At 40.6% G+C, this 27,269-nt stretch overlaps 1 protein-coding gene across 5 annotated transcripts in view; it reads right to left on the bottom strand.

Annotated features, from left to right (window-relative positions):
• Positions 1 to 27,269, bottom strand: part of Fndc3b (fibronectin type III domain containing 3B) — a 341,149-nt gene that overhangs the window by 307,292 nt on the left and 6,588 nt on the right. For 3 of the 5 annotated variants that reach the window (XM_074073773.1, XM_020176870.2, XM_020176873.2), the window contains exon 1: positions 26,076 to 26,233. The exons of 1 other annotated variant lie outside the window; for it this stretch is intronic. The gene's annotated coding sequence lies outside the window, so the exon portion shown is untranslated. Of the gene's footprint in view, positions 1 to 25,266; positions 25,412 to 26,075; positions 26,234 to 27,269 lie in introns of those variants that run through there. One more of the 5 variants, XM_020176872.2, reaches the window with a different exon arrangement.

Consider the following 27,269-nt stretch of genomic DNA (forward strand, 5'->3'; position numbering starts at 1 on the left):
GAAAGAGACAGGTAACTAATGACAACAGCCCAAATGACAAAACAAAGGCCCCCAAAAGAGCTATGGGGCTATTATGGTTTGGTCAAAGACTAAAGAGTTGGTCAGCACCCTGTGGTGCTATTGGGAGGTGGTGGAACCTTTATGAAGTGGGGCCTAGTGAAAGAAAGGTCACTGTGGTGTACCCTTGAAGGGGCACTGGGATCCTACCTCTTCCTTTGTCTATCTGCTTCCTGGCTAGCATGAAGAGCTTTGCTCAATGCATGCTCCTTGTCATGATGTTCTGACTTGCCACAGGCCCAGAAACAACAGAACCACAGACCACAAATTAAAACCTGTGACTGGGACAGAAGAATAATTGGGGAGACAGCCCAGGTAACAGGACACAGGGAAGATGCTGCCTAAACAGCAAGCATGTGGGCCAGACAATAGAAGATGTCCTGTGCACTCTCTGCTGTCAGGAGCCATGATTCTCCACCACTGATTCCCAGAGGAAGTCTCTTGGAAACAAGCAGGAAGGAGAAACCCCTAAAAAGCATTTAATAAGTCATGAGGGCAAGTTGCAGAGAAAATAACTGGTTGTTCTAGGTTGATAACTCCTGGACCACAAGTCCCTAAGAAGATGCAAACTTCAATAAACTCTTAATAGGCCTGTTAAATGCCGTTTTTCCCAAGGGGAACGGACATTTCACTCTACTCATTCAGATGCAAAGACCATACCACGTTAAACCCACTAGACTTTGTTTCATGTAGGAAACTCTTCATGCAATTATAGTTATATGACTTACGGTGATTTTCTTTTCCTTTTTTTTTTTTTTTTTTAGCCTAGAAAGCATACATTTCTTTTATTGAAATAAAGTAATAACAACAAAAAAAGCAGAGCCTCTCTCTGTGAATACAGAAAAGCCTGAGAGTTCAGATCTCCCAGAAGGCACACAAACTCACCCTCCAACCACTTTCATCCTTGTCCTCAAAAAGGTAGTAAGACTTCAGAAAGCACATCATCAATCAGAACTGGCCATTCCTTCAGCTTAAGAATGAAATCCCAAAAGAACTCATGAACTAATTACAATGCCATGTAACCTATAGAGAAAAATGCTGCCAGATTAAGATCTAAAGATAAAACTAGGAAGCAGAACAATAAAAGCCTAGAGGAGGATTTGGACAGCATTTGGAAGACAGTAGGGGTGGATACTATAGGCCAAACCTTAGATCTGCACAAGGAAAAACACCCACTCAGTAACCCTCCACCTAGAGCTAGGACCGGAGGAAGAGCTACACCCTGAGAAAAAAGGTGAGAAAAAGGGTGAGCTGGCCCAAATCCCACTGTCTGCTACTGAACACCACAACAGACATCTTTGTGCTATTCATAAGGGTGCCTCCAGAGTTACCTGTGTCAAACATCCTTGCAATAATTAGGAGTATAATAATCAAATTTAGGGAATTTTTTAAGTTATTTCAATTTATGTATCAGATTCTCCAAAGATAAAAGTTCCGAAGTGCATAACTTAATGTCACTTCCCCCATTTCAGCATTTTCTTCGAAAACATAAAATTCTGTTAATGGTCTTCAAACTCCCCAAGTTACTCAATAACCACAAAAGTAACTGAAATCAGTCTGGCAGCAGCAAGCAGGTTCAGCTCTTAATCAGAGCCTCGTGACCAGGCTTTACTAAAGGCTCAAAACTGACAAGCCCAAGTTTCAGAGGAAAATGAGCTTTTATTTCCTGAAGCCTGTGGCCACCTCTATGCTGAAAGAGCAGGAAACTTGTAATAAATTTCTCCAAAACTGTATGTGGGCAGGCTGGAGAAGGGAGTTTCCTACTTGTTACCTCAGGCAAATATTATCTCCCCGGGTCTCAGTTTTCTCATCTGGAAAATAAGATTCACATCATTCCCTTTCCAGGGTTGACAGGAAGAAACACAGATCATGTGTACAACTTTAAGGAAGTTCTACTTGGCACAACAGCAAAACCTGGTAATTGTTGGCTAGTACCATTACCTCTTTGTTGCTCAACTCCCCAGGCCCCACCCTCTACCCGTACTGGACACCTAAACTTCATCATTACCCTAGTGACCACAGAATTGTGGAGAAACATACAAAAAGATGAAGTAAGAAAAGCTGTAACCGTTGTGGGCTAACAGTGGCACCCAAATGAAGCTTCTGGCCTACATTTCCAAATCAGCTGGAATGGCTGTGGCCTATCTCCACATTCCAGGTGTTTGTCCATCCCTTGTAAATACTAAATCATCAGGGATACTGATGGTTGGCAAAGCAATTATATTATCCATTTATCGTACCTCTACATCCCTATCACCAAAAGGTATTCCAAATATTGCAACTATTAGATTCCATACCTCTAGATCAACATTCTTCCTCTGCCCACTGGGTGGAGGGGGGAGGATGGGAAAGAAGAGAGGGATAGAAAGACAATGAGAAAAGGAAGACATGGCAAGGCAAGGGAAACTATAGAGGGACAAAGTGGGAAGTCATGTTTTAATATAAACATAAGAAGCCCAATTCTATCAGTGCAATATACATTCTGACTTCAGTACAAAAATCTTTTCTGACCATCTGGAGCTACTCCAGGCACAAGGCCAAAGCTCTGTAATTCCTTTTCAAAGTAAATGACAGAGCAGTAACTGCCACATTGCTAATGCACAGCCAAGGGGAGCACCTCACATCCTATTCAGTACTCCCTGGAGTTTTACACATGTAGTAAAAACAAAGTGCTTCCAAATAAATCTGCCCACTTTGCAATATTCCAAACTGAACACCGATCATGTCACTCTAGACAGGCAGCATTTTTTCACATATTATATTATTACCCTATTTCACAGACAGGAAGTAGAACGTTCTACAAGCTTCACTGAAATAGAGCCACCTCTAGACTAGACTGAAGCCTACAGATGTCCATGACTATTTCAGAACTGGCACATGGAAATCCACCAGAAATTTTAAGAGTCTGTCCCATGCAGAGACTGAGGTGTCTGTAAGACTGCAATAAATGTGAGGCCATGTAATACACAAGGCAACAGGTGAACTTTAGGTCAATATTGAGCTAGGAATGGGGGAGACTTCTTTTTGAACTCCAGTCACCAGCAAGATCAGTTCTTTATCCAGACACCAAGTGGACAAACTACTATATGCTAGGTACCACAGCAGTGGGGAATGAAATCAAAGCTCTCAACATCTCTGCCAAAAAGTATCAATCTGCAGAGTCTAAAACCAATTTCATACAATATTCCACCAACAAAATGAGCCACCTGAAAGCTCAGAGGCTTAAATTTGATAATCTTCTCCTAAAGCATACTGGGGAGAAGATGTCAAAGCGCAATGGCTATGGACTTCCTGCAAACAATTTTTTTTGCAGGATTTAAAGGAATGAAAGTTATTTCTAAAGTTGGACTTAGCACTGGAGAACTATCATATCCTTTTAAGTAGAACATTTTATAGGTGAGTAATCTGAAAATGTTATCTAGTAGCAGTAAGACTGTTTCTTACAAAGGTAATTATAAGGAGTTTTATAGGTAAGTAAAAGAGCTGACTGTGAATTACAAAATTAAACCGTAGTCAGATTAAAAATGAAAATATAAAGTAGGAAATAATGGCCTATTCAATTGTACTGCTATAACAAAATGTCTTAGACTGGTAACATAAACAACAGAAATTTTGTCCTTATGGTTCTAAGGGCTGGAAGTCCACTATCAAGGAAACAGCAGGCTCAATATCTGGTGAAGACCTCACTATAAGCCATAAATGGCAACTTCTTGCTGTGTCCTCACATGGTGGAAAGGGCAAACAGGTTTCTTTGGGGCTCTTTATAAGGGCAATCATCCCATTCCTGAGGGCTGACCTCATGGCCACCTCTTACTAACATCACCTGAGAGGTTAGAATTTCAACATATGAATTCTGAGATGACACAAACATTCAGATCTTGTAGGATCTTACACTTCTGATGGAAAAAGGAAGAAAAATACTTGAGGATAAATTCACACATGAGTACGAGAGCCAAAAAAGGCACTGTTACTAGCCCATCTGTTAGGAAGGCTTTTTTTTTTTTTTTTTTTGGTTTGTCTTCAAAACACCATGTAATCATTACAAAATTAATGGTATCTGAATGTCTTATGCCAATTTTAAATGCAGCCCTGGTGTCCTACCCTAAGAAAAGGGAAGAGATAGACTGGCAATCTTCCTAGCCTGTCAGTCATATGAAAGTCAATGTCCTGGCAGAGGAAGAGCAGAGACCTCCGGGCAGATATCTCATTGCAGAAACTCCAAAAGGGGGATTCACTTGATTCTCTCCCTCAGCCTTTCAGGCTAGGGAGGAAGAGAAAGGACACAGACAGAATTACCTTTTCCAAAGGCTCATGTGGAAATTTCAGGGCCCATATGACCAGCAAAGAAAACTCTTGGGAGCAGAACAGGCAGAAGGGGAGGGGAAAAGCAATGGCAAGAATCTGAACAGAAGGAAGATAAAAGGACAAGTAGGAACTTTCTGAGGACATACTTGGGTGGAGGTGATGGTAGAAATGACAAAGAATAGAGGGTAAGAAAAGACTAAGAATGCCATGTTATTTTAAGAAACTGTGGGACATTTGAAGAAAAATGGGAATACACAAAAATCAAAACCTGCTTCAAAGGTCTGTAACAAAAAAAGTATTTAACCACTCAGAATGCTAATGGATCATTCAAAAGAGACATCTTAGTAACCTATGAGAGTGAAACACAATTCTGCAGCATTAGCTCATACAGCATTCTCACTTCCTCCACAGGGGTCACCAAGGGCTAAAAGACAGAAACTATTTTGACTTTGCCTGCACTCCTGTCATTCTTCATTCATTCTCCTCTCATTCTGACCTCTATTAGTTATTTACTTACTTAAGATTATAGTTCCCCTACCCTGTAATATATAGGCTTCAGAAAATAATCAATAAAAGTCAAAATGAGAGAAGGACAGAAACAGGAAGGGAGGGGAAGATGGAGAGACAGACTGACAAGTATATTAAGACTGAGAAAGTCAGGAAAGTACTTAGAAATATTATATATAAAATCAGCTCTACCCAAATTGCAAAATGCCAATCACAATGCTCAAAGAATCACCAAACAGAGACAAAGAGAAGATCCCACTTTTAAGAAGGAGAAAAGTAGCACACGACTGAGGAACTAGAGATAGGTAACAGTCATGGCTAGGAAGAAAGCAGGCAATTTGTCAACCCTAGAAAAAGAAAGGGCTGCAAGAGAGATTGGGGGGGGAGAGGGAATGAGGACTGACCACGGCATGGTACCAAGGGCAGGGACCATCTTTGGAACATCTCCTACACTGCACGTATAAAAAGCATTTAAGTACAAAGGAAGTAAAACCACACAAACTTAACCTCAGCACCAGCACAACGATCTCACACAACCACTTTTCTCAGTATCACTGAACAGGTAGCCATTCTGATAAATAAAATATGTTACACTTTTTTTCCTAAGTGTCCCCCCAATAACCAATTCATATATCATGTATTAGTTTGTGGATTTGAAAGGTTAATGCTAGGAAAAAAGATCCACAGATTTCTTCAGGCAAGGTCTTGCCCCAACTTTGTTAAGATTGTGTAACTTGTGTAAATAGAACCATTTCCTGTCCACTGAACAAAGCAATCAATGGACTGGGTACAATTTCTGGGATGATTTAATGAAGAAATCAACCCAGCCATGTCTTAGTAGAGCTCATTAAAAAAAGGGGGGGGGGAGTTAAGTTAAGAGACAGAAAAATACAGAACATCAGTATTTGTGAAACAGCAGTCATTTCTTCTTTTAGTCACCTTCCCACACAGATTATAAATGACAAACTTGAAGGAAGTTGCTTCAAAACAACTCAAACAATATACCTATCCTCCACACCTTCAAAATGCATTATTAAAAACTAATGTACAAACAAGACCATTTTGGAAGAAAAGAATTAAAACTGATACAATTTTACGAGTTTAAGAACATCTAGCATGCTCATATGGAATAGACCACAGGAGAGGAGGCGTATCAAGAAGGAAAGGAGGAAGGAAGAGAAAAAAGGAATGCAACCTCTGCTCCCAGTGCCCTCATTTCCCTCAAGTCAAACCTCTGAGTAAGCTAGTTTGAATGGGTTTCTGTGATCTGCAAACACACATAATTTTTGACTGAACACTAAATGTATATCTGCACATATCTTCAGGGATTTCAGTTATTCCTTTTTAGTTCAAAATTTGATTTACTTCCAAGAACATGGCTTTAAAATTAAAATCAAACATAAGTTTTTCTCCTGGTTCAAACACATGGCATCTCAATGTCAAAACAACATATGTCTTGCTCCATCACTAAGTCATTCATTCAATAAGCACTAACTGAACACTAACTGTTTGCCAGACACCATATATAAGACGGCAAGAAACACAGTACCTCCCCTCAAGGAATTATGTTTCAGTGGGAAGCTCTCACGAAGAGACATCAGAAGTCTCCCTGTTACTTCCCTTGCTACCCTGACGGACTCAACCACTACTCCTGACTGAACTGAAGTGCACTCAACCCATGTGGTACTATAATCTTCTACCTCTTCTACTAAAGAGGAAATGAAAAGTATGGAGTGGACCATACGTAAGGGATTTCTCACCAGAGTGAGTAATCAACCTTATGACCTGGGGGACAGAGAAAAGCCTGAGTGTAGAACCAACTCATAGTGGGTCTACCCTCTGCCCACCACATGAGACTCTCACCTTAACATCTACTGAGAACACACCACTACCACTCCACCCCAGAGCAATGGCACTGACACCTAAAAGACAAACCTGCAATCTTAAATTAAAATGAACCATCTTGCACTACTTACTTGGAGGTTTACAAGCTTGAATCATGAGAATCCTAAAGGACAACATTACAGATTGTCAACTGGCCTCATCACTATTCACAACGGGGTTCTCTCTTTTTGACGGAAATAATTCTGATAAAAAAAAAACCTCAGATATTTTATAAGCATCAGTCAATTAGTGAAGGCCAAAGAACTCTCACCACTAATAGGAACTGACTACCTAACTAAATCTTCACTCTTGCAAATTCCAAATATGTATTCCCGACAGCTAAAGGTTGAAAGATAACTAATTGGTTTGAAATATTTCAAAATAAAGGTTCTTGTCAATCAATAATTCAAAAGGACAGAATTAAGTGATACATGCCCATCATTTGTCTAAAAGCTTTAATTCATTGGACTGTACGCAATCATCCGCTCAGCATCCTGGAAAAAAAAAATACCATTAAGATAAAGGTTAAGCAAGTTTATATAGGCTATCAGGTAAAAGGTTTTCAATGATTACTTTTCCATGGCAAAATGAATTACATTATTGATTTAGAAAAATAAACAATAACGCCTAACTGTGCCTGTGCCCTGATTTCTTGCCAAACTTAAACGTACCAGCTATTTTAAATGAATAGGTCAGTCTACAAGAGTTCAGCTAGTCAGTTAACAATGCATATCACCACTTTTCAACCTAAATTATCAGACTGGGGGCTTGACTCAAGAAATAGAAGTGCTTGCCTAACAAGTTTGAGGCCCTTAGTTCAATCCTCAGTAGGGCAAGAAAAAAAGAAAAAAGAAAGAAAAAAATTCTCAACCAAGAAAATAATTTTTCAGGTCAAAAACTTAACTCACAAACACTCTTCGAATATCAGGAGAAAATTTTCAAGCCTTTTAACTCTTTTTTTATGTATAAGCTTCAAATTTCCCATGCTATAGAACACAATTAGTGTTGGAAGCCGAGCCCTAAGAATTAATTCAAAAACCACTGGGAGGGGCTATAGATAGGGCCTTACGATGGAAAAGTCTACAAAAATGCCCTCTCATTCTATAAATTTGGAAAAGATTTTAAAAGCCCTCCCCCAAATATGTATTATGTCATGTATTATCATCAAAAGGAACTTAACAAAATAATGCACCCAAGTTATGATGTAATACTAGTCATCATAAAAATCAACAACTCCATTTTTAGCTGCTTCTTGCAAACACAGTAACAAAAAAACCGAGGAAATAAACATTAAGGAAAATGTTAGCATCGATGACAACCAGAAACAAAATGTCAGAGGCAACGGCCACCATTGTGGGCAAACTGCTAAAGGCTTTACAAATTAAGACAAAGAGAATGGAAAATGTTCATAAACTCCCGTGGTTCACTGCTGTCTTCCTATGAAGATATTACAAGCCCCTAGTCTTTCCCATATATTATTTCAGGAAGCAACGGAAAGCTCTATCTGTATAGTCAGTGCAAAAAGGAGTATATGAACTGAAGTTTTGGTGCTAACGCAAGAAATTTTGTTCAATATGAGCTACAGATCCATTAAGATGGATGATTTACTTTACCTCCTGTTGATAGAAATACTGAAACATCTGCTCCTCGTAGTACTGGCTACTCTTGTGATTTTAAGAAAGTCTCTGCAACTTAAGACCTTCCTCTCATGAGGTATTTCATGGGAAAAATCTGATAAATACCGAGTGTCTTAGAAAGAATTATACACCAACTGAGGATCTGCAATAGAACATCCCAGTAAATCAAAGAACGTATCAAAATAGCAATAGATTTCTAAGCTTATAAGAAAAGTGAAAAAGCAGGGCATCAGTGGCTCACACCTGTAATTCCAACTACTTGAGAGGCTGAGATCAGGAGGGTCTAGATTCAAGGTTAACCCAGGTAAATAGTTTGAGAGAGTCCATTTCCAAAATAACCAGAACAAAATGGACTGGAGATGTCACTCAAGTGGTAGAGTGTGTGCTTTGCAAGCTCAAAGCCCCGAGTTCAAACCTCAGTCTCAACAAAAGGAAAAAGAAAAGTAAAAATATAAGGGGTATCAACTTGAAAAAAAAATTAAGATCCCACTCTTTAACAGAGCAGTAGAAACCAAGTTAGCAGTAACACTGGGAAATGTAACCCTGAAAGTAGTCTGATTACATGTGCAAGAACAGGTTGTCATATTTTTTCTGTGTTAACAGTAACACTGGTTTTTCTTTTTGTTACAGAAATCACAAAGTAACTGACTTCCTTACTGAATATACAGATCTTCTTCAACAGAACATTGTTGAGAGAAAATCAGGACAAAGTCTTCCTTCAAGCAGGTTGCCAGCAGCCAGAAACATAGGTGACAACTGGGCAGGCTGCAAATGTGTAGTAAAAAGTCCAGCACTGCGCCAGTTCTGACATCAATCAGGGAGGCTGTCTACACACCTAACCTGCATGTGTGCAAGTCAGTCCATTCATAATTTCCATGTGGAAAAGGGCCAAATATCCTGAATTGAAATTAAGAATTTCAAGTTTTGAAAAACCATGTTCTTCTTATTCCAGCCCAAGGATCAACCTCAATGCAGCACTGTATGAGTTTTTTTTCCTCCGTGCAAGTCAGAAAATTAAATTTTCTTCATTTCCAGCCAGGGGCCACTCAAACAAATGTAATGGGTGTAGACAGCATTTCCTGCCTACTGTAAGAAAATAATAGGATTGCCATTATTAACACAGCCCAAAACTAGCGCTAAGGTGGGGCTCTAAAGAAACTGACCTTTAATTTTCATCATTTAGCCCACATTGACTGCCTGGCTTTGGGGGAGAGAGTGGATGTTATTTTTTTCCCCAGCACTAAGGTCTAACACTGGCTCATTCACCCTAACGGAGCAATGCAGGCTTGGGTCGCTATCATCCTCTCCATTCAACTGTGTTTATGTCTAGGAAAAAAACCTGCCAGTAAACAGCCAGCTGAAACTCACTTTGCTTTGCATCTCTTTCTCTCATTTTGGAGTTAAGCTTCCAGTTTACAAGAGGCTGGTGATGTTTCGGTACTTGTACAGCAGAGAAAACCACCGTATTCATCAACACCTCTGCCAACCAGTCTATGACATCTTAAACAAACAATAAGGAGCAGCAAAGGTGGCTAATATTTCAAGAACTACTTCCAGGCCTTAACCTGCCACACACAATTCCCCACAGAGGCATCCTAACACCACTACAGAGATGAAGAGTATGACCCAGAGATGAAAGGCAGGTCCTGGGAGCCCCATGGTTTCACCCACTAAAGTCTAGGCCTGATCTCTCTTAAAAATGATTAGAACAACATCCATGAAAAGACAGAAGGAACAGGAACAAGTGACTCTCCTTCCTGACAACTTCCTTTGATCCTAGACTTAGAAGAGGAAGAACTGCCATGTATCTACATAAAAAGCTACCACCTCTCTTTAAGGAGGCAAGGAGGAAGAAAAATACCAGAAGTAACACTCCCCATAACTAAGTACTACCTGACTTTCAAAAATGCTTTTTTTTGGCCAAAGTGCTTTTTACATGTATGATTTCACTCTAGACCCACACTACGTTACTAAGATAAACAGCTCTAAAGTATGACTTTAGAATGAGCCGCAAAGCAGTCACTTGAACAAGGACATTCCAGGAGTCAAAGGCAAAGCCAAGACAAAACTGATGGCTGAACAGTCACATATACTTTTTAAATGACTGAATTTTTAAGTAATTATCATCCCATTAAGAAATACATCTAATAAAACTCTCTGTAGGCAGAACAAAGCAATAAAGTAATAAAAGAGTTAACTATCACTTTCTAACCACTTGTTCAAAGCACTATGGTGAACTAAATAATCCTGACAATTTCTTCTTACAGATGAAGACACTGAGAGACTGAGCAACCTACTAGTCAGAGGGGAAAATTTGTGTAATGGGGCCTCAAACTTCAGGTCTATTTCCAGAGCTTCATCCATCCTACTATAAGTGGTGGTTTAAGAATTTACCTTTTTACCAAAAATATTAATTCCAAGTTAACTGAATAGTCCTGCATAGCCCCCAAATATGAAAACTACATGTGATAATCTATTATTTATAGACAAGGGCTAAAAAATATCAAAGAATGGTTTTTCTAAAAAGATATTTCCTTTAAATCTAAGTGTAGCTTGCAGTTAAAACTTTCTGCAACATCAATCTACAGTTTATCATGAAAAATGTCGTAAGACTTCTTGACTATGATTTCTTAAAAAATGTTATGAAAGATAAACCTTGGCTAGAAATGAAACTTATTGAAGACCTACAAATACACTAATCTGTGTTAAAAACATATTTTGGAAAAATAAGATGCTTCATTAGTCTGCCAAGCAGAACCTCTGACAGCAGGGCAGAACTGTCCCTCTGTTGAACCATGGGTGACTCAGTGGAAACGAGAACTTGGAAAACTTGCCATCACACATGAAATGTAATGGGAACAAACTCACTTCCCTTGGTGTTTCCCTCCTTCTCCAGCCTACAACTCCTCCCTCTGCTCACTCCCACCATTCCCACTCCTCAAAACACAGAACTAGTACAACTAGAGAGCCAATGGCAAACACTTCAGATCCAAAATTATACTAAATTAAATAAAGCTAAAATAATCAATTAGAGAAATGTATGTGAATCCTCTATTATTCATCTAGCCAACTGCTATGTCCTCGTAGGTTTAAAAGAGCTCCTCTGAGCACTGAACTAATTTGAGAGAACCGAAAGGTCAAACATAAATAGGAAGTGACATTGTTTCCATGTTTGAATATAATGAATTATAAAAGCTAAAAAAGCTGTGCTTTAAGATTATTCAGATTACCACAGACATCATTAACATCTAGTTAAAGCCACAGTTAGCGCATGGCAAGGTCAAAATTATATTCAAAAATCAAATAAACTTGTAAGTAATTATGTTTCTTCATTAATGATGACATTTTATGGTAATTTAAAATCTTATTGCTAAATAAAGCCTGAAATAAAATATAAGTTTCAAAAATTATGATCCATTTCTCCTCCACTTCTTCCTCAAAAAAAGACAGCATTTTAATAAATGAACTTACTCCCTTTGTAAGAGATTCAAATCTTGATTTTGTAATAAAATAAGTGGACCACGACACAGGCTAGCTGGACAAAAAGTGAGACCCTATCTCCAAAGTAACCAAAGCAAAAAGGGCCGGGACCATTGCTCAAGCAGTACCGCTCCTGCATCACAAGCGCAAAGCCGAGTTCAAACCTCAATACTGCCAAATAAATAAAGAGTGTAGATGCACAAGCAAGTTTTGGTACCTGGTATCCAGAATTAATTAAATCTCTATCTTTTGGTGATAGGATGGTGAAGAAAGTGTGTGAGAAGAGGGTCAAGGCAATTTAAAACAAATAAGCAAATAAAACACTCAGATCCTAAAATTATGTTCCTTTTCAGTGTTCGCGTGGTCACCATGCCAGCCTGCCCGCGGCCCTCGGTGAAGCCAGACGCTACCAGAAGCCCCCCGAACTTCGGATTCGCAAGCGCCCCTTCCAGCCTGGTGCGCGAAATGGCTCAGAACCCAAATCAGACCCAGCTTCCAGAGCTCATGGTGCTTTGCAGGAGGCAGTGAGGCCCGGCTGGCCTGTGTGCTACCCATGGCAAACGTGTAACAATTGGGCCACAAGACATCCAGTTGTATCCGCCCAGCACATCGCATGCTAGGAGAATGTGCATAAGAAGCCATTAGGATGGGAACCATTTCATTCTCAAAAAAAAGTTTGCTCTTCTTCCTGTTATCAATAGTTCTGAATGTTACACTTTCCCTCCATGGGCCCAAAGGTACTAGGTGTATGACTGCGAGTGGGAAACGGGACAAAAATCAAGCATTGGCAGTTTCTCCATTTTCATTTGTGTGGATTTTTATACAAATGCAGGACATGAGGCTGGTGGAGTGGCTCAAGAGGTAGAGCACCTTACTAGCAAGCATGAGGCCCTAAGTTCAAGACCCAGTACCACCAAAAAAAACATCAAATACAGGACGTAAAGCATTAAATCGAGTCCAAATGTTTCAGCAGCAAATTTCAGCAGTTCAACTTTATAACAATTATGAACAAACCTGTTAAAATTTTCTGGACAATGCTAGCATTTGGATTTTTTTAAATAAGAAAATTTCTTATTGACTGCAACTAAATGGTGTTTGTAGCATTGCTGTCATACAGAAGATTCCATCCTTCCTCTACACTCTTCTGAGTTGTATTACATGCAAGTACATGTTTTAATGTTGCCTGTCTTCTGTGCTGTTCCTGTAAGTTTGCTATTTAAGTGTTAAAAATATTAAGCTATAAAAATACATATTCCTTTTCAATAGATGCTATTCTCTTTACATCTTAAAGTAAAAAATTGATTTTTAAAAAATTGAACCCTCTTAAAAATTAGTTTGATCCTCACGACTGCATGAGCGCTGACAGCCAGGATGAGGAAAAAGCTTCTCTGGCCCCACTGCAGAGGGGACATGAGAGCAGCCCAGCATTAAGGACCACTTCTCTAAAAAAAAAAAAAGGACCACTTCTCTGCCTCCCTGCTAATGCAAGAGAGAACAACGTGGTTCCCACAGTCCTCACCACTCCATGGGAACACAATTTCCAGAGAAGCACAAAGCTCCTTCTGGATCCTGAGGAACCAAGAAAACGTGTCTTCAGGTTGGGGATCCATGGAGGGGTGGCACCTTTGCTTGGTCTGTGTGCACACCTCTCCACACAAGAACAAGGAAAGAATGGCGTCAGGCCTCACTTCATGGCCCTGTCCTTAACTCACCTTCAGTGAACTCACTTTCTAAAGATGGAGTAGAAAGCTAAATGACTCCTAACAAAGGAAGCATTTAGGGTTGCCAGCTACCCAGGTTTAGCCTGAGCCGTCTGGGAAAGCACAGGGCTCCTCAGAATCCTGAGGTCACCTTTAATTAACTGTAGGAGTTTTCTCTGAGTTCTCAAGGATGAGGAGGTCTAGCTGCATCTGCTAGACCCAAACCACCACACACTATTAAACCGAAAAGAAGAGAAAGGGTAAGTATTCCCGGTAGGATTTGCTTTTCCAGGTGCAAATTATAGGTATGACATCTTACACTACACAAATTAACTGGAATGAAAGACATCGGATGAACACAACGGTATTACCACTGAGTGAAAGGACTCTTTTTTATACTTTTTTAAATGTCTGAATTAAGGCAAAATGCCACTGCCATTTCTTAACAGACTGCTTCAGACTTTTCCCCTTCAGCATATTGAGTTTCTTATACATTACTTTCTATGAAATATACTTTTGTTCTCTGGTTTCTCCCATTCTCAGCTTAAATTGCTATTACAGAAAACAATCCAGGAAAATCTCCCTCATGGGAAATGTCCAGAATATTATTATTGTATCAAAAATAAATTTTAGGTTTCTTGGCAATAGACAAGTTGAACACATGAGAGGAATTCAACTAGTACTTGGCCTTAAAACACAGCTATCTGGGAACACAAACACACATTGCACCAAGCCTGAACATACAAATAAAAGATAATTAATGTTAATGACTAAGAAGCAGTGTGATATTACTGAAAAATATTCTGGAATAGGTGACTACAGAAGTTTTCTAAACACTTTCAGTCATGTCTTCTAATCCTGATTCATCTGGTATGTACCAGCTTCTGCTGTAGGTACCAAAAACACCTAAAGAAGAGCAGAAATAATATCTACCTTCCAGAGTTATTTTAACGAATGTATACGGAACATACAGATGGATGGAATACATATTTACATGGAAGTGCCTGGCAAGTGGTGGGTGTTTGAAAATGTAGTCACTATTACTATACTTTAAATATGACTTGTAGTCAGCATTTAGAAGTACAGTGAATAAGTGTCCTCATTTCTATATAAAACTGTTAATAGCTGGCCACTGCTTTACCTCCCCCAACCCCATCAAAGAATAGGACAAGAAAACCCTGCTATGACTGAACACTTTAATTCTGCCCTAATTCCTAACTGTGTCCTCTGATCTCCTACGTACTCTCATCTCACTTCTTTCCAGGCACTGGCTCCAAAATCTTAAAGAGATGGCTTACCAAAAGGGCCAACTCCCCAAACTTGTCTAATCATATCATTCCCTCGGATCCCATCCCAGACCTAAGGAATAAGAAACCCAGGCACCTCCCACCCCAAAAGAAGAGATTCTTCTCTTATCAGACAGGCTTTAACTCCAACTGCAAACAGCTGAGGTCATTCTCTGCGCATTCTTTCCACGGGGAGCTCTTTGACTCTTTCTCCAGAGCTTAGCACAGAGCTAAACAACTCTGGCCAGCAGTCTAGCAGAGCTCTCACTGGGCCTGCATACCTTAAGCAAGGCATAAGGCAAGGGGGAGGCCCCCCTCCTGTTGCTTAACATCTACCTTCTAGGATTTCACTATGAAAGGGTCATTTTAAACTACCACAAATCTCTGAAAAGTTACCTTTAAAAAAAGCTATCTTAATTTATAATTTTTTTTCAATAGTAGGGCTTGAACTCAGGGCCTACACCTTGAGCCACTCCCCCAGCCTTTTTTGTGTTATTTTCTAGATAGGGTCTCACGAACTATTTGTCCAGGCTGGCTTTGAACTGCAATCCTCCTGATCACTTCTTCCTGAGTAGCTAAGGTTATAGGAATGAGCCACCGCCTCCTGGCTTAATTTGTAATTCTTGAACTGACTCTATAAACAAACAAAACATACATAATTAAGGGCCATACTTTCAGGGAATAGAATTACAAGCTACTTGCTAAATTTTCTAAGTCAATTAGCAATCTAATAGAGACATGAAAAAAGTCCACATACTCTCTGGAGTACTTTCTTTCTTTAAAATAGCAGTAAATGAAAAACTAGTTTTGCAGATGGTGATTCATGCCTTTGTTTTAATTTGTTTAATTAAATATTTATTAGTAGCCTATTATGAGAGAAAAAACCCTCAGGAAAACTAAGGGAACACAAAAATGTCTATAACACAGCCCATGCTTCAAAAAGAAGACATCCTGACTGAGTGCCTGAGGACAGGTAGGTACTCAGTTTAAATTTATCCTGGGAACCCACAAACATGAAAACCCCTAAGTTGGGCTATGGATGTAGCTCAGTGATAGAGCACTTGCTTAGCATGCATGGGGCCTGGGTTCAATCCCCAGCACTGAAAAAATAAAAAAACCCAGAAACTAAATTAATTATTCCTATAGTCAAGCAAAAGAGACAGAGAAATAATCAGACACCATTGAAAAGGACAAATGTTCTGCAAAGAACATATAAGGCACTAGAAGAAACTTAAAATGATAAATTATATAAAGCAAAGACTGGAACATAAAGAAAATATGCAAAGAATGGAACATTTTCTCTTTAGTAGACCAAAATCAATAAAAATCACTCTAGAAACACAATGTAATAATTCTTCACATTGTTCCCTGATATAAGGAGACCATGACTCTAAGAACCTTTTGATGGTGAATGGTAATTATCCAGAGAAATGATTAGGTCACAAAAATGATCAGCCATGGTATGAATGTTCAGTTAGTGGAGTTTTATCAAGTCATTTATATATCCAGCAATATATGCATAGAGTATACAACATAAGTATACACACAATTATATACAATAGAAAATATATTCATGCAAAGAATGCACACACACACACACAGTCACACCCTTGCAATTTCACTGTTTTCCATGGCACCTGGCACACAATTTCCCTATAGCTTACTTGTTTATGAATGTAAATCTTTCCATTAGAATTTTCATGGTAATTTCAGTATCGCTAACATGCGATTTACCCATGATGTTTAAGTTTTGGATCACATCACTTGATGAAAATCTTGCCACAAAAGTTAAAGAATGGAAATACAACACTGAAAGCAGCAACCATTACGCCATAACTAAATAGCAGAGGCAAGTTCAAATGAATAAACAGAATATTACATGCTTTCTTTCACAGTTCTCTTCCCGCCTTAGTCTTACTGTTTAAGAAACTGAAGAATCTGAATACAGAATGCATTTCCAATGTGAGTACTTTCTCTTGAAGAAACGATGAGAAAAGTGAATAAAATATTTACAGGTCAGAAACTGTGATGACTCTAACTGTACATCTACTCCCTGTGTCAACATGGCTCGCTGTGCAGTTAAGGACAGATTACCTTTGCGAGCTTACTCGGTGTGCCTTCATGGTTGTGGGTATTAATAAATAAACTACCTCATTCACTGAGCACTAAAATGCCTTTTTCCCTCTAGAGGTCTGCCACTTTTAAGCTGTTTTCTCTTAACTTTAAGTCAATTAATATAAGGAAACTCTCTAATCTGGAACAAAAATGACTAAGGGGAATCCACCTTTCGACTACACTAGAAGGACTGGGGTGGAGGGGATAACAGGGCCACGTGACAGTACATCCCACACTGCGTGGAGAACAGCAGTGGGGGGAGAAGCAAACAGAGGTATAATGATGATCATGAAAGACAAACCTTCAATTATTTCTGCATTTTTAAATTTTCATAAAGATACACAAAATTTCACATTTTAAGCATACAATTTCATAAGATTACATACATTCCTAATGGCTATGCAACCATCACTATCAATGCTGGAACTTTCTAATCATTCCAAACAGAAACTCTGTACCCATTAACCACTCTCTCTCCCAAACCCTGGCAACATCCACTCTACTTTCTGTTTCTAGGAATTTATCTATTTCAGGTCCCTCATACAAGTGGAAATATACAACACCTGTCCTTTGGTGTCTGATTTATTTCACTTAGCAACTTTCAAGATTCATCTATGTTGTATATTTGGAAAGTTTACTCTTTTGCATAGTTGAATAATATTCCATGGCATATACCATTATGTTATTCATCCGTTCAACTCTTGATTGACACCAGCTATTTCCACTTTTTGCCTATTGTGAATACTGTAACCATAAATACTGGTTTACAAGTATCTTTGAGTTCCTGCTCTCTTTGGGGTATATACCTAGTAGTGGACATGACGGATCATGTGGTCATTCCATTAGAATTTTTGGTGAACAGCAACCTGCTTTCCACAGCAGCTTTACCATTTTACATTCCTAACAGCAATATACAGAGGTTCTAGCTGAATGAATTTCTACGTATTCGCTGATTCACTAATTCAGAATAATGCTATCTTTGTTACTCTCAATCAGAATTATTTTTCCAAAAGCTCGGTAGAAAAATCAAAGACAGCAATCTCTAAAGACTTTTATTATTTTCCTCTTAAATGATTCAAACAATAAAGAATTAAAATTTTTGTTATTACTTTTTGTTTTGCTGTGCTAGACAACAAACCTAGAGATTAATTTGCTGAGCACCTCAGGACTACCCCCCTCCACAGACCTTTTTATACTAGGAGGGAAAACAGAGCACAGTTCCTAAAACTTGTATTAAGTGTTCTATGTGTATCCCTTTTACTGTAAAAACTTGGCATAGCTAATCCCTAGCCATGTACTAGGAAAGCTCGTGTCTAAGTAACAGGTAAAAAATGTAAAATATATTGAGATATTTTTAAAGAAATTTAGTAATTACTGGTAAGTTCGTAAGTCCCTGGAACTAAACTGCCCAAGGTCTTGCTTTAGCAAAAGTAGAAAAGGAGGAGATGTAATTAGCTTATCTTAATACTAACATCAGGAATTTCCACATATCTGCCCAGAGGCACAGGTAGGAGGAGCTGGGCAGTCAAAAGCAAGGATGATGCCCTTAAACCTTTAACACTTTCTCTTGTCATACAGCTATCAAGTACTTACAGATGACAAAAGAAATTGATTAATAGGTAGCTGAAAATGTCAACAGAAACACTCCGAAACAAACAGGCATAGCTGTTTGATCCACTCACTGGTGGAGTGGACGTGGAAGCTGTGCTTTTGGTGTAATTGAATTTGCATGAAATAATGAGTTCTGACTGTTGCTGGTAACATTCCTAGTTCACAAGATGGCACCCACAAAAGCACCTGAGGTACTGGCCTCCTGTGTCTCCATGAAACACCCAGCAACAGAGTCAGTGTCAGTCCACATTGCACTTTTACAGTGGTTTTTGTTTTGTTTTGTTTTGTTCTGTGGTACTGGCCTTGAACTCAGGGCCTCATATTTACTAGTCAGGCACTCTACCACTGAAGTCACACCCCCAGTCCATTTTGTACTCTAATTATTTTTCAGATAGGGTTTCCCATTTTCTGCCCCAGGCTGGCTCTGGACCGTGACCCTCCTAACTATGTCTCCTGTGAACTGTGATTACAGATATGCGCCAACACCCCTGGCTTACAGGTGGAGATGAGGGTCTTGCTAACGTTTTGCCTGGATTGGCCTCAAACCGAGATTCTCCAGAGTAGCTGGTCCATTTACATTGTTTTTAAATACAATAATTTTCTCGAGGTGCTTAAAAATGGTTTGTTCTCTTAACTAAGCAAATATTTCTCTGGTGATCTATTTAAAGTTCTGATATTTAGGGTAAAACTTTTTCATACAGACTAGAAAGCCAAATTTTTATCCTAGCTTTGCCAAATAATTGCAAATTTCTAATTAGTTATATGCAGAACAACAGAGCTTCTTTTAATAGACCCCTTTCATGGGCTTCAGAGAATCTAAGTCTCTTACGAATGAACTAAATCATTTTACTTCCTGGGATTTTAGAATCTTCAATTATTGCTCAAACACACTCCATTTGTTCATGTGAAAGACTATTTTCTAGACAATTATTTTCAATGGAAAGCTGTTTATAACAGTTTGATATCCTATCAAGTAAGTTCAAGTAAATATTTCTGACTGGTTGTCTTTACCTGAATCTTTGTTACTCCTGCCAAGGTCAAAATAAGGATGTATCTTTAAATTCTAACATAATTCACAAGCTTAAATTCTAACATAAATTTAGTTTTAAACACAGCCTGAAGATGCCCCGATTTTAGTATTTCTCAAATTTCAAAAGGGAGCAAGGACTTAAAGTTGCCACTATCCAGCTCCAGGAGTTTGATGGCAGACACTGTTCTCTACACAACATTCCAAAAATATGAGCAAAATACCTCTGCATGTGAACAGAAAAATGCCTTACCTTTGCCAAAGCAAAAAAGAACAGCAGAATATTCCATGAACAAAGAACTTAGTCTAAATTCCAGTAAATGACTTCTGAGTCAATAAACAAGTATATGAGATACAATTACACTTTAAGCTCAAATATAATCATTTAACACAAGTTACATATATATATATAAGTTACATGGAATCACTTAAACAATGAACCTCAAATAATGCTACATTTGGCTCAACAGCATCTCACAAAAGCTGCTCTCCTCACACACTCACTCACACACACACACACACACCTCAGTTATTTAAAACTGACAAGGAGTTTCAGTGGTGCCACAGAAGACACAGTAAGAGATGATGTCTTTACGCACAGAAGTATTGCCAAGGTCATCAGAAGTTACCATCTATAATTTACAGAATGCTAAACTTGCATATATCAACTAGGGATAATGAAAGAGATTCAAAAATTGATCCATCTTCAAACTGAGAAATATCCCCTTACAGATGGCTGACTGCTGTATCTACCTTACCAGATTGACACTTAAATGTCTTATAAACCTTACTGTTCCCTTATCCCCAATCCCCAACCCACATACCCTTGATCCCCAAGGAGTAATCCTGATACCAAACCTGCACCATAAAAACTCCTCCAGCCTGGCCTCTCCTTGGCTGTAACTTGCAAAGTGTCAAGTACCGTCAAGGCATTCTTCTAACTGGGTCTGTGCTTGACTTCTACAGAGGTCTGTCTGGCCACCATAATTCAAGTGTGTTCTGCCTCTTCAAAACATGTAATGCCATACCATACTGAATCACTTTACAGCAAAAAAACAAACATATGCTTATGAACATTTTACTATGTCCAAAGACAATCAGAGAAAGCTTTTCCTCAACCATGCTCATTCTCAACTGCAAAGGAGAAATAAGGCGTACCTCAAAATAATACTTTACTCATTGAATGGATTAGTCTCATCAACGTGAAGAAAAGTAACTGATTCCAAAGTGGAAACAGGTAGCCTGCCAAGATTTTCCTACAATGAAAATATGACTCTTTTCCATCCCTAGCTGAACTGTTGAAAGTTGCCATCAAAAGCTAAGGCAACACCCAAGGACTAAAATCTTATGCCTGACACTCAATATTGGAAGTTGCTCTCAGAGATGGCACTTTCCCTCTCCTCAACAACGACTGAATGGTGCCATTCTGGCTTGTGCATTTCAGCAGTGCTGGCCAGCTATAGGCCACCTTCATGGAGAACACAGAGTTGGGATTTCAGGTGTTGAACAGCTTGAGACATCATTAGGCAACTATTCTATTCGGAATGGGCAGAAAACAAAACAGCAATCTAGAGCTTGAGGCTTTATTTACTGATCACAAATGATCATAAATCGTTCTTCAAACTATCCAAGTATAGTTCTAGGGTCTCTGAAAACATGCCAATTCCACAGAAACAGCTCCACTTTAAACTTTGGAATATAATGAACCATTTGGTTTGTATAAGGCTTTGCCAAACACTTGCCAATATCTTGAAACATTAATTTCTGTGACAGCCATATGAAAGGGTTTTCCCCTTTTATTAAAATGAGGAAAGCCAGGCTAAGAGAAGTTCAAAGGTTATCAAGGACCCACAACTAAAAAGTGAAATCACTCCTTGACTGACTAGATTTTTTTGCTTTCAAATGAATGCTTGATATTTTGATAGTAAAACAAATGAAATTCTTCAGATAATTAATTTGGGAAACTACATAAGGGAAACTGAATGATGCTCAGATGTGGCCCTCAAATCACTGCCCATCATTCAACATCTTTAAGGTTATAGTAAACAGCCAGCACAGTGGCACATGCCTATAATCCTTGCACTCCTGAGGCTAAGGCAGGAGGATGGGAAGTTCCAGATGAGCCCTGACTACATAGTAACTTCAAGGCCATCCTGAGCTACACAGTTATTCTGTCTCAAATATATATATATATACATGTATATATAACAAATATTATATATGTATTTATAATAACAAATATTATATATATTTTTATATACATTATATATATACATATACATGTAAATATAACAAATATTATATGTATTTATAATAACAAATATTATACATATATATATAATAACAAATTTCTTATTTGCATTAAGCATCTTGATGTTGTACAAATCAAAACACACATCGTTGTTTAAATCTTATTTCCTATGTTTGGCATACTGCCTAGGACACAACACTATAATTATATATATAGCATGGTTCTTACCCTGGTACTCTGAAAATAGTGCAATGTTCCCAATAGTGACCTGAATAGTCTCACACTGATGGCTACTTGTAGTTGAATTTACAATTTTCAAAGAGCTGAAGGCAACACAGTTCATATAATGCTAAAGTAATACGGTCAACTTAAAGCTGATTCAATGATACAAGTCTTTTCAGAGTCACATTATATTCTAGAGTCAAGATTACCAGCTGGCAATTATCCCTGGACAGTACTTGCCTCTTAAAAATCCTAATAAAAAGAAATAGTGTTTTCATTTGTTTTTTCCTAAAAACTGCATTTCCTCTTTCCCCCCAAAAAAGGTATTGGGTTATTGGTTATTAATAAATGGAATCCAACATGAGTTGGAATTTTCACTACTTCATATAAAATCAGAAATTCCTGTTACCAAATGAAACTCCAGAAATGCAATAGACTTAAATCCAGTAATCAGAAAACCATTTGACCATCTGCCATCAAAAATATCTTTCCTGTTTTAATCTTGTACATATTCTTTCCATGGATGAAAATAATGCTTGATATTTTACTTCTCTATTTTGATAGCAAAGCAATTTAAATTCTTCATATTAAGTTTGCAGGTACATAAAGAAAAGTTACCATTTGCCTGACCCTTAAGACGTCATTTGAAAAGAACTGCCCAATGAACAGGTAAACATAGGTTATGAGGGGGCCATTTTTATCAACTATTAGTGACTTTTATCTTTATTTATACTACTTTATTATACTAAAATAAACAAGCTCTATTTTTGTCCAGCAATTCCTAAAGAGAATTATTTCAGGCAAAAAAAAGATAAAGTAATTTAAAGTTTTGTCCATCAGTTTTAACTATGGCATATAAGCATTTGAAAATAACAATAACATGTTTATTTTATCCATTCTTCTTGGGAAAACAAAGAGGAGGTCTAGCTAACTTAGCCTTTAAATTCCACTTCAGAGCTGACTCTAAAGCATCTTCTGTCAGTACAGAAAAAAAGGAAATGGAACAAGGAGATTTCGAAAAGCACTCTGACCCAAGGAAATGGAAACAGATTTGAGAGTCAGAAAGTTGTGTTTCACTATCCAACACGGCAATCGCTAGCCATAATTGGTGACTTGGTTTTAAAATAATTAAAAGTAAATAAAACTTAAAAGGCACCCGCACATCCAGTATTTCAAACACTCAATTACACGAGCCTTGCAGCTGCCATATTGAACAGCACAGGCAGAACCATTTCCATCATTGAAGAAATTCCACTAGACACCAGCAGCTATGTGATCTCACGCAAGATACTTACTTCCTGTGAACCCAGATGCCCCTGTCTGTAAAATGTGCATTCCATACCACCTAAACTGGAAATTTATTAAAATTTTAATGAAATAACGTAAAAAGGTTAAAAAAAAAAAAAGAGCTGGTACTCATTACACATTCAATACCTAAGAAAGAATAGCTATTAATACAATCCTATATTGTATTGTGGTCTATGATAATGAGCCTGAACTAGTCACTTCCCTCCCTGGGCCTCATTTTCCTCAAACTGAAAAGTTTGGGAAGTTCTTCTTGGTACCTTCTGAAGACCCTATCAAATGTTACCCTGTTGAAGTGTTGAGCACAAGGGCCACAAACTCCTACTGAGTCTCCTTGAACTCCTAATGGATCGCAAGCATTCTTCCGGAAACCCCAGAAGACTGGCTCTCCACTAGAGTCCATGCTCTGATGTGAGCTATTTATAAAGTCTGTCTTAGAAGATTACCGGAACATCTTTCTGAAATTGTATATACTGTAATTAGAAGCTACAACCCCTTATTCCATGGGTTCTTACAGTTTTAACATTTCTCTTAAATTAACACTATCTTTACAGACGAATGCTTTCCCTTCTAAGAGCATTTAAGCCAAAATGCTTTAAAAGCACATGTGAGTTAAAAAACAATTTTATAATGACAGCAATTTTTTTTTTTAACCAGCTATGCCTCATTCTTAACCAGCCTGTGGGTACCCCTCTGGTATCTGAACAAAGTGAGAATTGTACCCTCCTGGGTGAGATCCCCTAGCAAGGCCAGGTACATGCCCGGAGGCTTTACCCTTGGTACAGCTGCTCCCAGGGAGCAAAGAAATTTACCAGTATTTGCTGGACCCAGAGAGTCAATCTCCAAGGGGGGTTAACAAGGGCCCCAAAAAAGGCACATAACCAGGGCAAGGCTGCTATCAGCTATACGGCATTGCCTAGGTCCCAAGGGTCACAGCTTCAACTTGGAAGTGCAGAACAACTGGGCAACAGAAATCAGAACAGAGCCCTGCAATTTTGCTCAAGGCCTTAAGTCTTAAAAAAAAAAAAAAAAATGTTATTCCAGAACAGATTCCTTTTCTTCCGGGTCTGTCTGCTCCTCTGACTCTTTGCCCACACACTGTGCCCTCCCTTTCTCAATGCCCCACCTCTTGCCACATTTATAAAAAAAGAAAAGTGGTATATTCTCTCTCCCTTAGCAAGGCCTGGAAACTGGAGGAAACTCAAATCAAATTAGTTGCACATTAAAAAATAAACAGACAAGCAATCAGGGGTGCCCACCCAACAAAAGACCTCACCCGTTCCAAAATATGATTAAGCCTGGAAGGGAGAGGGGGCAGGGGACTAGAAACAACAAGGATGGAGAGATAAACGTGTTAAGTTTTGGCCCCAGCGTCAGCCCACCACAGCCAAATTCTACATTTTGTTTAAAGAAAAAGCTGGGCTGAAGAGAAAAGAAAATAAAAAGTTGTAAGTTTTAAGGAAGTCTGCAATCGGCACCGTCTGGACAAAATGCCAAGGCTTCCCTCCGTCTGGGACGGCAGGGTGCGAGCTGAGGTTCGAAAATCTGCGACTCCAACCGCGCACTCCTGGAAGCCTCCCCGCCAACGGCGCCGCCGGGCGGCCCAGCCCGGTCTCCCGGGACGCCCAGCGGGGTCCCCGGGCTCCCATGGCGCGCGGGACCGGACCCTGGGCAAAGTTGGCTGGCACAACCCGAGGCCGCACTTTCCTCCGGGAGTGACAGGCCCTTCCCACGCCGGCCGCCCCAGCCCGCCGCGGGCACCAGACGGTCCGCGAGCCCCCGCCCGCCCGGCCTCCCTCCACGCCGCCTCGGGGCGCGGATTCCGCCCGCCCGCCCGCCCCACCCCCGGCCCGGGCGCCCCTCGGGGTGGCCGACTGACCGGAGCTCCGCTGGCCCACACACCGGGTCGCCCGCTCCTTCCCGCCGCGCCCCGCTCCCCCGCCCGAGCTTCCAGCCGCCTGGCTCGCCAAGTCCGGCCGCGGCCGCCGGTTCCCGCCCCCAGCCCGGGGGGAGCCCGGGGGGCAGGACGGGGAGGGAGGACGTGGCGCGCGGAGGTGGCCGGCGGCGAGGCGGGGAGTGTCCCGGGGAGGCCCGGCGGGGGCGGGGGCCGGACGACGCGGGCTGAGGGACCCTCCCCGCGAGCATCCCGGGCGCCGAGAGGCGGCCCCAACTTCCAGCCCCACTTCGCACGCCCGCCTGCCCGCCCTCCTCCCTCCACCATATGGAAATACAGCCTCAGAAAGTGACACGTCGAAGATTCCTCGGCCGCCCTCCCTCCTTCTCCCCCCCCCCCACTCCCCCACTCCGGGCCGCGTTCCTGCCGCGGGGACTCCGGGAGGGGGAGCGGATTCCTTGGACAGGGTCTGCGGCGCAGGGGGCAGCCGCTGCCCACATCTCCTTTCTCACCCGGAGGAATCTGCCCTTTTCTGTCCCTCCTGCAGACCCCAGCGAGCCGAGCACCGGCGGGGCCGCCCCCTGCCCAGCCCAGGAGCCCAGGGTACCCGAGCGAGCGCGGGGCGCCCCGCAATCCCGCGCCAAGTTTTCCCCGGGAAGCCCGGAGCGCTCCCGGGACAGGAGCGCACTTGGGCGGACTCGGCGTCCGCCTGGGGCTTTCCAGCTCACCGGGAGCGGCGGCCGGGCGCGGGTCCCGTCCCCGCCAGCCCGCGGCTCCTGCACGCCTCGCCTTACCTTCCCTCCGGCTGAAACGGGGGCTCCAGGCGCCCCCACTCCGGGTCGCCCACGCCTTCCCAGCTGGCAGCCCGGAAAATCCCTGCCGTCCCCTCCGCTGCTCCCGCCGCCGCCGCCGCCGCTGCCGCTCTCCTCCTCCTCCGGCCGCCGCCGCCGCTCAAATAACTACCAGGAGGGTTTGATGGGGGATTCCGCCATGTCAATGATGTCGGGACCACATGGGGATTCGGGGCCCGCCCACTGCCGTATTCCGCCGAGTAGAGCCGCAGTCACTGGGGCAGGCTTGCAAGAGGGGCCTGGGGGTCTCGCGTGTCCCCCAGTCGGGTTTAGCTATGCCGACACTCCTTTGGGTTCAGCAAGACTGAAGTCTGAAGCTTAGGGGAACTACCAGCTCCTGAACGGCGAGGGCTGCCTGTGCTGCAGATCGCCTAAACAACGTAAATGCAGTAGATGCTCAGTAGTAACCAAAGCTGACAATTTTTTCATTTACACGTATTTCTCCCTTTTTCTGTTAATCCCTTCTGCAACCTCTTGAAGTTTTTTTGTTTTTGTTTTTGTTTTGTTTTGTTTTGTTTGTCAGTCCTTTATTTCCCATGGGATTTTGCTCATGCAGCTAACATAACATGGACAGATTTTATGACACCAAAGCTAAAATGTGTATTTCCCTTTTCAGTGCCCTTAAGAGTGGAAACTGTTTCTCACACTGGTCTGTGTCTGTCAGACGTGGCACTAGAGGACCCATTAGCTAACTGTCGAATTTATATTAATGAAATCAAATGTAACGCGTTTCTGCTGCACAGGATCACAGAGGCTAACCAACTCCATCCCATCCCACTCCTCAAATTAAAGAGGGGTTTCAGCAGACAATATGGAAGTTAACTCTGAAGACCCTCTCCATCCTCTGTCTGCCCACATGTTCTGAACAACTCAAATCACAAAGGACTACTCAGTAATGACCAGAGACAGTATATTACTCTTGTTGACCTAAAAATTAATAACAGTACATAGTATTCTATTAAAGCCCAAGAAAACAAAAGAACGCTAAGAAATGGTTCCCTTCCTTGTGGAATTTGCATTTTTTTTTTTTTTTTTTTTTTTTTGGATAGGGAGTACACGCAAATGGAGTCCTTTCTCTTAACTGGTTTCTTTCCTGTTGTCCCCAAAGGGGCTCTTGAAGCCTCATGATTCCATAAG

The sequence above is a fragment of the Castor canadensis genome, chromosome 5 (assembly GCF_047511655.1).
Source record: "Castor canadensis chromosome 5, mCasCan1.hap1v2, whole genome shotgun sequence".
Classification (NCBI taxonomy): Eukaryota; Metazoa; Chordata; class Mammalia; order Rodentia; family Castoridae; genus Castor; species Castor canadensis.